Raw genomic sequence first — 9,355 nt, forward strand, 5'->3', positions numbered from 1 at the left:
GGTGATAAAGCAAGTATAGCAAAATGTTTATTGTAGACTTTAGGTGGCAGGTATGTAGGTGTTCATTGTAAAATTTTTTCAGCTTTGCTATATGTTTGAAAACTTCATAATCAAATACTGAGGACAAAAAGAGAGATCCCAGTTGGAGTCCTTTATGTACATACAAGCCAAGTGGCTTCTGTAGAGGTCATAAATGCAGAGGTCAGCCAGAGTTGGACCACCCCAGCAGAGGAGACAGGCTTTGGGATCTGGCTGCAGAGCTTCAAATGAGGAGGAGGCTTAGGGACCAAAATGTGTGAGCGATGACTGCAGGCCAGGCTCTGGTCTTGGGTACTGCAGTTACTTAGGATGCTGTAACAAATACCACAAACTCGGTGGCTTAATACAAAAGGAGTTTATTCTCTCACAGTTCTGGAGGCCAGAAGTCTAAAATCAAGATGTGGGCAGGGCCATGGTCTCTTAGAGGCTCCAGGGGAGGCTCCTTTCTTCCCTCTTCTAGCTTCTGTTGGTTCTCAGCAATCCTTGGTGTCCCTTGGCTTGTAGCTGCATTGTTCCCATCTCTGCCTTCTGTCATCACATGGCCTTTTTCTCTGTATATCTGTGTGTCTTCTCTTCATCTTATGAGGACACCAGTCATTTTGGCTTTAGGGCCCACTCTAATCCATTATCACTGCATCTTAATTACATCTGCAAAAACCCTATTTCCAAATAAGGCCACATTCTGAGGTTCAGGGGACATAAATTTGGGGGGAACTGTTTAACCACTACAGATTGATGACCAACCAACCTGCGGGGACCAACATGAGGGGAGAGCATTAAGGGAGGACTGAGATAGAAAAGAGAGTAGGGGGCTGGAAGATGGGGAGGAAATCCTGAGGAGGGTGGAAGAGGAAACCAGATTAAATTTGGCAAGGGAAGGAAACAAGGGCTTGGGAGAGAGGAAACCAAGGCAAGTGGGTTTGCAGGAAAGGGCCATGTCTCAACCATAGGCCTCTCTACCATTTATCTCCTGAATGTCTCAAAGAATTAAAATGTAAATCTCAGAAATTAAATCCATGGGTACAGTGTAAACAGAGGAGGCTTTTGCAGAACAGACAAAGCTGTTCTTTTTCCTTATTAAACAGCCGTGGGTGGGAGACCACGTCATATGCACCGGTTTTATTTGCAGTGGATTAAGGTCCGTGATGAGTGAGTCTCTGAAGGATTGCAGGTGCGGTTCTCATAAGCCCGCCAAAGTTCAGCTCCTTATCTGAGGCTTATCCAAACCTGATGAAACCTTTTAGGCCAGCGTGGAGGCTGGGGACCTCCAGCGGCTGAAAGTTAATATCCTGTATCAGGAAACCTTGTATCCCATCGGGGATAGAGGCCTATAAATTAATGTACTCTCCGGTCAGGGGTCTGCTGTGATTTGGGGCTTCCTGGGCTTGGACCACCCACTGTCTTTGGGGGACGGATGATAAGTTAGTTCCTTTGGAGGAGTTCACACTTACTGGTTCTTGGGATCTTTGACCATGCTCAGTTCTCACGTTAGCTTGCAGGATCTGGCCCCAGCCCCCTGTGGTCTCGCCTTCCCCTCACCTTGCTCAGTCACTTCCTCAGGCCTCTGTTTGGCCCCTTGGACCTGTTGTCCAAGCTCATTTGGGCCTTAGCGCCCTGGAACATTCCTCCTATAGTTGGCTGTTCTTTGTTAGGCAGTCACCTCCGCAGAGAGGCCTTTCCTGGCCATTCTGGCTAAAGTTTTACACTCCCTCACCTCACTCTATCCCACTTCCTTGTTTAATTTCTTTGTAGCACTTGTAGTGGTTTGAATAGTGTCCTCCCTCGCCAAATTTATGTCCACCTGGAACCTCAGAATGTGACCTCATTTGGAGTTAGTTAATGTCTTAGTTCATTTGAACTGCAATGACTAAATACCATAAATTGGGTATGGCTTATAAAGAACAGAAACTTATTTCTGACAGTTCTGGAGGCTGGGAGTCCAAGATCAAGGCGCTGGCAGATTAGGTGTCTGGTGAGGGCTTGATTTCTGGTTCATAGATGGTGTCTTCTAGCTGTGTCCTCACATGGTGGAAGGGTCAGGTGGTTCTTTGGGGTCTCTTTTATAAGGGCACTAATCCCATTTATGAGGGCTATGCCCTCATGACTTAATCACCTCCCAAAGACCCTCCCCCCCCAATATCCTCACTCAGGTGATTAGGTTTCAACATATGAATGTTAGGGGGATACGAAAATTCAGACTATGGCAGTTAAGGATCTTGAGGTGAAATCATCCTGGCCCTAAACCCAGTGACTGATTGTCTTTCTAAGAAGAGGAGAGGACACAGACCAAAGGCCACATGAAGACAGAGGCAGAGATTGGAGTTCTGCTGCCACTAGAAGCTGGGAGAAGCAAAGAAGGATTCTTCCCTAGGAACTTCAGAGGGAGCGTGGCCCTGCTGACACCTTAATTTTGATCTTCTGGCTCCCAGAACTGTGAAAAAAATAATTTTTTGTTGTTCTGAGCCACCAATGTGTGGTAATTTGTTGCAGCAGCCCTAGGGAGCTAATATAGTACTCAACACTGTCTGAAATCACTTCTCATTTTTTTCTTTACTTGTTCCTTGCCTGTGTCTCCAGCTAAATTATAAGGTCCATGAGTGCAAGGGTCTGGCTCTGTTATTCACCCCCGTATCCCAGCATCTAGAACCGGGCCAGGCACCTAGTAAGTGCACAATAAGTATTTGTCAAATTAATGAGCCTGTGAGATAGGAATTGCTGTCTCTATCTCTGGCTAATGAAACAGATACTCAGAGAGGTTTATTAACTTGCCCAAAGTCACACATTTCACAGAGACAGGATTCAAGTCAGGCCTTCTGGTCTTCAAATTCAGGTTTATTCCATTGCCTCATAGCAACTTTTTTAGAAAAACTTATTCTTAATATCTTTAGTACAGGTTCACTGTAGTACAGTAATATCCTCTCCTGGTGCATACTGTGGCTCTTCAAGGATGAACATGGCTTTCAGAAACAAGCTAAAGTTCATTCGAGGTTTATTTTGCTAAATATAAAGTGAGCAAATCATCAGACATATTCTTAATATCTTTAGTACAGGTTCACTGTAGTACAGTAATATCCTCTCCTGGTGCATACCGTGGCTCTTCAAGGATGAACATGGCTTTCAGAAACAAGCTAAAGTTCATTCAAGGTTTATTTTGTAAATATAAAGTGAGCAAATCATCAGACGTGGTACTGCCAATCTAGATCAGGAAAAGTACATGGCTTTAGGGTTAGCAGACTGGAGTTTTCTCTGTTAATCCCACTAGACTACAAGCTTCTTGTGGGCAGACCCATCTTAGTTATCTTTCTGTCTCTAAGGCCTGGTACATAGTAGGTATTTAATGGATGTTTGAATTAATGGGTGGGTGGATGAATGACTTACAAACTGACAGTGAGGGCGGTTCTGGAAAAGAACTTGCTATAGAATTTAGAAAAAATGATTACCATTTTGATGGTACATATTAACATTCTATTCTATTAAAGGATGCCCCTCACTCTATTGTCACAGCTTATGTGTTTGTGTGGATCAGCAGTGTATTAAATCTTTGATGCCAGAGCCTTGACTTTTCTTATATTTCCCATTGGCACTCAAGTGTGGCTGTGCTAAAATCTAGAAAAAGTATAGATACAAAGTAAAAAACTCACGCCATAGTAGACTGGCATTCAGAGGGCATGGGGACATTTTTGTTGCTGTACCTAACCATAGTGTGATATCAGGAAAGTCATTTTTGATGCTTGAATGTTCTCATCTGCAAAATGAAGGATTGGATGTTCTCTTGAAGACTCATCCTGTGCAGTCTATTATTCCATGAGATGATAATTTCCACCCACCTCTGTATTGACACACTAAATTGTTTTACCTTGTGTCTTTCCCCCATTTACATCTTTCCTTCTTAACTAGAATTTAAGCCCCTCCTCAACCCCTGTGTCCCCAGTGCTACCTGCTAAATAGATACAATTAATAATGATGGCCCAGTTAGCAGAGGAAGGCTTGTGTACTTAGCCTCACTCTGGACGAAGTGTTCGTAGTCCTGAGACTGTGCCATGGTTTTGGAATGGCTGACAACTGTGTAGTTTCTGTAGACTTGCTTCTTGTTTGGAATAGTGATATGCAGGTTTCTAATAAGTCAATCAGAATTTTGGTGGGAAATTTTGAAGCCTTATTGGAAAGTCTTCTAAGCCATATATCCTTATCCATGACCTTCTTTATGTCTGGCAGAGGTTCCCAGTGCAGAGATGCTCAGCAATGGCACACTTCTCCTTCAGAAACTTTAATGCCTGTCTGTTTGCCTTTCCTCCTCCCCCCACATGCTGGTAGACAGAATAATAGCCTCCCAAATGTGTTTGCATCCTAATCCCTGAAATTCATGACTGTGTTATGTTGCATAGGAAAAGGGATCTTGTGGATATAAATTAAGGATTTTGAGACAGGATGATTATCCTGGATTTTCTGGTTAGGCCCAGTGCAATCACAAAGGCCTTTATAAGAGAGAGGCAGAAGGATCAGAGTCAGAGAAGGAGATGTGATGATGGAAGTAGAGGAAAGACAGAAATAAAGAGATTTGAAGATGTTACACTGTTGGCCTTGAAGATGGAGGAAGGGCCCACAAGCCAAGGAATGCAGGATGCCTCTAGAAGCTGGAAAAGGAAAGGAAAAGGATTCCCTCCAAGAGCATCTAGAAAGACTATAGCCCTGCTGACACCTTGATTTTAGAACTTTTGAGCTCCAAAATTACAAGATAATAAATTGTGTTGTTTTAAACTACTAAATTTTTGGTAATTTTGAATAGTAGCAAACTAATACAGATAGTGATATCTTTGCTATTAGATTAAAAATACTAAGGGAAAGAAGCCTTCCTGGATAAGATAATTACACATTTTATTGCTCCGGTTAACATTTATGGAGCATTTGTTATATGCCAGGCATTGAGTGAGGTACAAAGTGGTATGCTGAATTAAAAAAAAAATCAAACATAGACCTGGCCTTCAAGGAGCTTACAGTTCTACAAGGAAGATAACACAAGGATGAGAATAATAGTATAAGGCTGAAAATGGTTAGGACATAAATGGTGGATGGGCCAGCCAAGCAGCTGCTTAGGGAACCCATCTATCAGGGGAGCTAAAACATCATCAAATATGGCTTAGAAAAGACTATACAAATTCTTTTTGTAAAGAGTATGGGATATACGTGGGAAAAAATGGTTTGATAAGAAATTTGGGATAAGAAGTAAAACCTCAAGGAACTGTTTTCCTTGGTGAGGCTTACATTTCACTGAATAGGGTTTGCAAGTTTGGGCCTGAGCTGAATTGCTATCCGTTTGAAAGGCACAAAATTAGCAGTGTGCCTGGCATGCTGTGTGTCTCAGTCTGGTGGTGAAAGTAAAACAAAAAAGATAGAACTAAATTAATAGGACACTTTAAAGTAGAGAAAGAGTTCTTCATGAAGAGACTAAAGAAGGCTCAATGGGAGAGGTGTTTTCTAAGCTTGGCTGTGAAGGAAAAAAAACATTACCGCTTCAGAGCAGGGGTTGGCAAACTAAGGCCTGCAGGCTGGCTGCCTATTTTTGTAAATAAAATGTTATTGGAACACCACTACGCCCATTTGCTTACATATCATTTAGGGCCAGTTTGTACTGCAGTGGTAGAGTTCATTGGGTTCCATAAAGTCTATATGGCCTGCAAACTGAAAACATTTATTATCTGGCCCTTATAGGAAAAGCAGGGAAAACATCTCTTATTCCTTGTTTGACTCCTCCTTTCTTGTGTCTCTGCAGCAGGTTTTTTCTCAGAAATAATAATGAATGAGAAATTTCAGAAATTGTTCTTAGTTTGTGCAGGGAGTTAAGATGAAGCTGTTGATAGAGTGAAGAAATGAGCCGACCAGTGGCTCAGAGGTGCTCCTCAATGCTGAAGGATCTTCTTAGTTTAGACGTGTAGCAAACAATTATTGGTGCCATGCTGTGTGTGAATCAGTAGGCTAAGGATTGAATAAAAAAAATAAATAAAGTCACTCAGTGGTTTTGTTTCTATTCTAATTATTGAGCATTGGCACTCCATAGATGTGGGGTAATTCTGTATCAACTGTAATACTTAATTATTCAGAAACTTGATCCAGCTAAATATTGTGTACTTAGTTACCGATTGACAAGAACTATACCAGAAATTTTAATTAACCTTTCAAACTCCCTTTCGACTTCTTTGGAATAAATTAGAAAACATAGAGTGCCTACTGGGTTCATCTGCAGTGAGGGGTAGTTTAAAGTTGGCCCAGCAGGGTGAGCCGGATCAGCAAGGATTCGCTGGAAATGACTTCGTTTGCTTGACTGTCCGATGGGAAAGAATTCATGGGGTTATTTTTAGATATTCTATCCTCATTTATCGGTCAACTTTGGCAACTTCAATTTGCCTAACAGACCCAGTTTGTAAAAGGTAAAACAAATTCATAGGAATATTTAGAAACTACTTTCTGCATATATAGCAGGTCAAAAGACAGCAAATTATTAGTAACTCACCGGCCATCCTAAGGCTCCTTATTTAAGGCTTTATAATGAGCCTCCTTTTTACAGGATGTTGATTCTCTTTGGCTTCCATGCAGGCTGACACAGGTAAAGGGGGAAGGCAGGGTGATCTGGAAGCAGGTCTGAGTACAAAGAGTGCCCCCAGGATTGGGTTAGAGATGGCCTCCATCCCTCTGCGTGTTTTCTCAGGTAACAGGGCACAGAATCTTCCCATCAAAAGCAGGATTTGTGTCTCTTAGGAGACCAGTCCTTCTGTGCTGCCTAGAACAGAAAATACAACACAGATGTACGTGATTAATGGTGCAGGATTAGTGACATTTCCGTGAACTTGGGACGTAATGAAACCCTTTATCTTTTATCCCTAACGTGCAGTTTTTTTCACCTCATCTTTCCAATGTGTGTTTAGTTTTATTTTCCTTCGAATGGTAAAGAATACGTTAATAGGTTTTTATGAAATAACTAAAAAACCCAAAGTCTTAAAAATCCTTTCTGTTTCCTTCCCCTCTCCAAACTTTAATAGTCCCTGGAGTGGGTGTGGAGGTGGCAGGAGTCTATTGTACTCTCCAAACCTGCTGTTTGCACAAGTGGCTGTTATGACTGCTGCCACATAATTGCTCTTAAAATGCTTCAATAATAAAAAAAAATCTATTTTTATTTTATAATCTTGAGGCTCCTCGGCTTCCCGTTTTCCAGGCTGCTTTAGTAACTTCTGAAAATTAGCCTGACAAATATGGGTTCCCAGCTTGACCAACCAACTGTTCTTTGTCAGGGAGGTTGGCTGAATGTGTGGAGGGGGTCTGGGGAGACATCGGGGGATGGTGCAAGTTGTTCAAAGGCCGTGGGGATTTGATTCCTAGTTGGCAGCTGTTTCTGCCTTCTCTTGACTACTTGAAAGGAAGCATAAATATAGAAAACTCACTTTCCAACACTCCCCAGGGACAGCCTCTGTCTCCCCAGGCTTGATTGATAATAAGAGTCATCTCTTACTGCTTGTCTGTTCTTGGTACCCATAACTGCTTGCTGGGCTGGCCAGTTGGAAGGGCCCAGCCCCACACTCACGTGGAAGTTTTTGCTCTCTTCTGAGCCATGCTTCTAAGAGGATGTGCTCAGGGTGATGCCAGATGGACAAGAGCTGGAGGGCTGGTCAGCTCTGAGAGAGGGGATTCCCGCTGGAGTGAAGATGCTCTAGGTGGCCTCTTGCAGTTCTCAGATTCTGCAGTTTGACTATGTAGATTGAGCCTCTGAGCAAAGCCAGCCCTGTGTTTGCCTTGGATGATTCTTTTGCCCTTCACCAGACCATGAATCATATTGGTATGATTTGGGATGACCCTGATAGTGGGGACTTTTGGGGGGAACCACATAGATACATTTTCAGGTGCTGGTGGTGATGCTGAGGACAGGTGCATGGACTTCCCCTAACATCTGGGGGCCCAGGGCAAGAGCACAGGCAGACGCCTACCCCATGCCCTTTCTGCAGGCTAGAGGCCCTACCCGCATAACTGTGGACACCCAACTTGCAAACCCAGACCCTGGTGTCTGGTGGGAATGAAGATTTATTTGTTTGCATTAAGATAGATACGTCTGGCCCATGGGAAAAAGGAATGGAGTTGCCCATTCAAAGCAAGGGCATCGATATCAGTGACAGACAAAAAGGCCCAACCCACCAAGAAATTAAATAATTGCTTATATCACGGTGAGGAACAAAAGAAAGGCTTCATTTGGACTCTGTAGTGTTAACCAGACAACACCTCACCTCCTGTAACTGGAAACTAAATAGGATTTGTTCACGCTGCCCTGATCACTGAAATACCAGGCCTTTATTTTTCTCTTACGTTCTTTAGCTTGCTTTAAAATGTTTTCAGGTACTTGGAGACTTGAGGAGAGAGTCTCATTAAAAACTTGCAATTTCCTCCCTGTCAATGCAAAAGTTGCCCCTACTCGTAGGCTGAAAAGGGATAGTTAAAGTTAGGTCCATCTGTTTGATACTGTACCATACAATGCTGTGATGGTTTAAAGCATCAGTTTTTTTTACACTGTGGCTGCTGAAAAGTTTACTGCCTGGTGTCAAAAAAGTCATTCTGATTTCATTTTCAGAAGTTGAATCGGAAAGTCAGAATATACTTTCTTTATAATTATGCGTCTTATTTGGCGACATATGGTGAAAATATATACGGCCTATCAGTGTAAAAGAACAGAGCTTAGGCTCCAGGCTTTTATGGTGATTACATCTACCTGTATGGGGGCTTTATGTGCTTACAATTTGAATCATTTATAGATGCACACTCAACAGAGTTCTAGCATAACTAGTACTGTGGGTTTTTTTTGCTGACTAAATGATAGGCAAAGCAATTTTCAACAAATGTCTCCCAGTGGGCCGTCATCATAGAAGCTTTGTAATATTGCTTTTTAACCTTAGCATTGGCAGCTATCCAGAAATTATTGCATTGATACCAAACTGCCTTGCACCAGGCAGTTGCCCTTTTCTCCGTGGGAACCCGGTGTGCTTTCAAGTAGGTGCCTACTTCCCTCCCCTCGCACTCCCTTGTTTTTATTTCAGGGAGATCTTTTACCTGCTCTTGTTCTGCTGTAAGTAGCCAAGCACACTAGAAGTTTAAAAATACAGCAAAACAATTCTCTGGGTTGTGTTATTATGCCTTTCATGCATTCAATTAACATTCGGAGCTTTGTCACCAAATAAATGATGCACATCCATGGCACAAAGGGGAAAGGAAAGGCTTTGTTTTTTTCTTCTCCTCTTAGGCAAAGACAGATCCAGCTTTCTTCATCACTTTCCCATTCTCC

Source organism: Galeopterus variegatus, unplaced genomic scaffold, assembly GCF_000696425.1.
Source record: "Galeopterus variegatus unplaced genomic scaffold, G_variegatus-3.0.2 Scaffold4663, whole genome shotgun sequence".
Lineage (NCBI taxonomy): Eukaryota > Metazoa > Chordata > Mammalia > Dermoptera > Cynocephalidae > Galeopterus > Galeopterus variegatus.